Genomic DNA, 3,563 nt, shown 5'->3' with positions numbered 1-3,563 from the left:
TGGAATGACAAGTTGGCGACGAGTGCGCCCAGTCCCCCGGGGTGACTGCACCGCCACCCACCTGCCTGGCTGCTGGGGTTTCTTCCCCCGCGGCTCCCAGGACACCTCCCCGCTGTGTCACCTCCAGTGCCCGGGGGGACCGGGCCGGGCCCGGATGCCTCTTCCCTCCTCCACCTCCCGGGCCCCGGCGGTCGGACTGTGCGCTCCCATCGGGGCCCAAGACCACCGTGCCCATGGGGTCTGCTCTCCGGCGCCGGGGAGAGACGCAGCCAGCCAGGTCGTGGCGCTCCCGCCCGGCGTGGGGCAGGGAAGCCGCCCGAGAGGTCGCAGGCCCGAGGGGGGCGAGGGAGGCAAGGCCCGGGGGGCTCGGCCAGGTGACGGGACTCAGGGCTGCGCGTGGCTCACCTGCCCCACGCGCCCAGCACCGCCAGCGCGGGCACCTCGGGAGGGAGGACAGGATGGCTCGTCAGCCTGGCCAGCTAGGAGCGCCACCGGCGGGGGCGGTGGGGGTCCGAGCACACTCGGGGGGCCGGGGCCTCTGCGCACACTGGTGGTCCCGGCGGGGGACAGAGGTCGCCCCGGCCACTCGCGTCTCGCGCTGTGGAAGCGAAGGAGCCAGGCGAGCGCGTGCGCGGGGGGCGAAGGGGAGAGGCGATGCCGAGGGCCTCCAGAGGGCCAGCCAGGCCAAAAGGCTCGGAGGGGCCGAGGTGGCAGGGCGAGGCTTGGGCTGCCCGTGGGGGCGTGGCAGGTGGCCTTGTGCGCACACCGCCGCGGCCGCCGTCGTCGTCGTCGTCGTCGTCGTCGTCGTGGCGGCGGCGGGGCCCACGACAAGCTAGCCACCTGTGGCCTGGCGTGCTGGCGTGGGCTAAAAGGGGGTGGTGCGGGTGCACTGGGGACCGGACGGTGGGTGGGTCGGCCTGGCAGGCCGGGAGGGGAGGCCCCGGAGGGCCAGAGGAAGAAGAAAGGCTTCCCTGACCGGGAATCGAACCCGGGCCGCGGCGGTGAGAGCGCCGAATCCTAACCACTAGACCACCAGGGAGCGACAGGCTGCGCGCCTGGCCTGCACCCCCTGGACCCAGCGCCTCCATTCCACCCACGCGGCTCCGCTTGGGCCCCGAGGCCCCTGCCTCTGCACGTCCAGCCGCCCGCGGGCCCCACGCAGTCCACCCGGCCCGCTGGCAGCACCCGCAAAACGCTGCGCGCCGGTCGCCCTCGCACCCGCACGCCGGCCGCCTCGGGCCACGTGCCCAGCGCCCAGCGCCCAGCGCCCAGCGGCCGGCACGCCGTCCCCCACTGCCAGCGCCCGGCGGGCCTGGCCAGGAGGGCCCCGGAGGGGCGCAAAAGGCCGGCCGGCTGCGTTGGCCGGGAATCGAACCCGGGTCAACTGCTTGGAAGGCAGCTATGCTCACCACTATACCACCAACGCTGCACGGCCCGGGCCGGCCCGACGCGGCCGGCCCAGGGTGCGCTCCGGCGCCTTGGCGCTCTCTCGCCGCCGCCGCCGCCGCCCGGCGCAGCCCTGCCCCGACGTCCCGGCCGGCCGCAGCTCTGCCCGGCCACCACGGGCTCCGGCCACCACGGGCTCCGGCCGCCCGGAGCCCCAGCCTCGCCCCTCCGACTCCGCTGCGCCGGCCGGTCGCCGGGCACGCCCTCCCGCCCTCCTGCCCGCCCGGCGCCCGGCGCCGCCCGCCTCTGGAGGGCGCTCTGGCCGCCTGGCCGCTCTCGGGCCCTCGGAGGCCGGCTGGGGAGCCCCGCCACGCCCCCGGCCCGGCGTCTTCCGCGTCCTCCGCGGCCCGCAGCTAGCGGCCCGGCCCGGCCCGGCCCGGCCCGGCCCGGCCCGGCCCCGCGCGGGAAGGAGCAGAGGGGGCGGCCGCCAGGCCACACACACCACCTCCCGCATCCACACGGGACCGGACCCATCTGCCTCCCACCCGACCCACACCCACGGCGGCTGGGTGGCTGCGCGGCTGCGCGGCTGGGCGGCACGTCGCCAAGGAGCTCGCTGTGGCTGCCGCGGGGACCGCGCGAGGCCCCGGCTGCGCGGTGGCGACCCAGCGTCCGGCCTCGAGCCACGCAAAGGGCTGGGCCCGGTGGACGGTGGGCAGGCCGGGCACGCGCCGCCGGCCGGACGACGGACGGCCGAGAAGAAGCGCCCCTGCCCCTCCCTCGGGAGCAAGAGGTGGGACCCAGAGCTGCGCAGGCCACCAAAAAGGGCGTCTTGCCTCCCCGTCGGGGAATCGAACCCCGGTCTCCCGCGTGACAGGCGGGGATACTCACCACTATACTAACGAGGACGGCGGCGGCCGGCCACCCGGGCGCCCGCCCGACCCCTCTCCGGCTGCCTCCCCACGCCTGCCCCTGCCCGCCCTCGACGCCCTGCCCTGCACGGGCGCCCGGCCCGGGCCACGCCCCACCCGACCCCACCCCCGCTTCGGCCCCCTCTCCCGCACGGCAGCCCCCGGCCCCGACTCGGAGTCCACCCGCACCCGGGCCCACACACGGACCCGGACGGCGCTCAGTACTCCCAACGAGCGCTGCCTCTCTCTCGTCTGCCAGGCGGGCATCGCGCCGGGAGAAAAGGCCCCAGACGGCAAGCGGGGCTGCGAGGGCCAGGGCGAGGGCGAGGGCGAGGGCGAGGGCGCGGAAGGCGGGGTGGGGAGCAGGGCAAGGGGCGCCGACGCTGGACGGGGCCTGCAGGGAGCTGGGGGTGGGGGTGCGACAGCGACGGGAGCCGCGCTGGCGGCGGCGGCGGCGGCGGCGGCGAGGCGGCTGGCGGTGCTCCTCCGGGGCCGCCGCGCGTGTCTCGCCCCTTGCGCACCCACACAGCCGCCAGCCAGGCGCCATGACGGCCAAGGACACCAGCGTTAGCGCCGCGTCCCAGCCAGGCCAGCGGCGACGCGCCCACACCCGCCGTCAGGATGGCCGAGCGGTCTAAGGCGCTGCGTTCAGGTCGCAGTCTCCCCTGGAGGCGTGGGTTCGAATCCCACTCCTGACACGCCCACCTTTTGGCCCGCCCCACACAGCAGCCACGCCACCCGGGCCTGGACCACACCCTCTCGCCGCCGCGGCCCGCCTCGCACCCGAGCACACGCTGCCCAGGACCGAGCTCCAACCCCTCCACCCTCGCCGCCTCGGGCTCGGAGCGCGAGCGCGCGCCCGCGCGCGCGCGCGCACACACACACGCACTCCCCGGCGACTCGAGCGCCTTTCCCACACCCTGAGGCTTCGCTGACTTCGCACCTGCTGCTTTCTGGAGGCTCTTTGGTCCTCCTTCCCGCCTATTCCCGCCCCTGCCCTCGTCACCCCGGCACTCGCGGACCAGCCCAGGCTGCAAAGCTCCCCGCGCTTCCCGCTCCCACTTGTGGCCGCTGGACAGCGCCTGGCCCTTTCTTACAGCCAGCCGTCCGCTTCCGCCGCCACCGGGAACACGCACCCACCCCACCGTCACCCCGTGCTTTTCCCCCCGGCCCCAGTCCATTCTCTCCACACCCTCCCGAGGCGGCCCACACGATCCTCCACCTGGGGGCCTTCCCCTGGCCACACCTACCTGCCTGCCTGTCTGC

The 3,563-nt window shown here is 76.3% G+C and overlaps 4 non-coding genes across 4 annotated transcripts; 1 reads left to right on the top strand and 3 right to left on the bottom strand.

Annotated features, from left to right (window-relative positions):
• Positions 1 to 967: 967 nt before the first annotated feature.
• TRNAE-CUC (transfer RNA glutamic acid (anticodon CUC)) lies at positions 968 to 1,039 on the bottom strand. Its single transcript has one exon. It is a non-coding gene; the product is annotated as a tRNA-Glu (tRNA).
• A 315-nt stretch (positions 1,040 to 1,354) lies between these two features.
• TRNAG-UCC (transfer RNA glycine (anticodon UCC)) lies at positions 1,355 to 1,426 on the bottom strand. The gene has a single exon. It is a non-coding gene; the product is annotated as a tRNA-Gly (tRNA).
• A 796-nt stretch (positions 1,427 to 2,222) lies between these two features.
• TRNAD-GUC (transfer RNA aspartic acid (anticodon GUC)) lies at positions 2,223 to 2,294 on the bottom strand. The gene has a single exon. It is a non-coding gene; the product is annotated as a tRNA-Asp (tRNA).
• Positions 2,295 to 2,912: 618 nt separating this feature from the next.
• Positions 2,913 to 2,995, top strand: TRNAL-CAG (transfer RNA leucine (anticodon CAG)). The gene has a single exon. It is a non-coding gene; the product is annotated as a tRNA-Leu (tRNA).
• The last annotated feature ends 568 nt before the right edge of the window (positions 2,996 to 3,563 follow it).

The sequence above is a fragment of the Panthera uncia genome, unplaced genomic scaffold, assembly GCF_023721935.1.
Source record: "Panthera uncia isolate 11264 unplaced genomic scaffold, Puncia_PCG_1.0 HiC_scaffold_1224, whole genome shotgun sequence".
Taxonomy (NCBI): Eukaryota; Metazoa; Chordata; class Mammalia; order Carnivora; family Felidae; genus Panthera; species Panthera uncia.
This window is presented reverse-complemented; position numbering and strand designations above follow the sequence as displayed.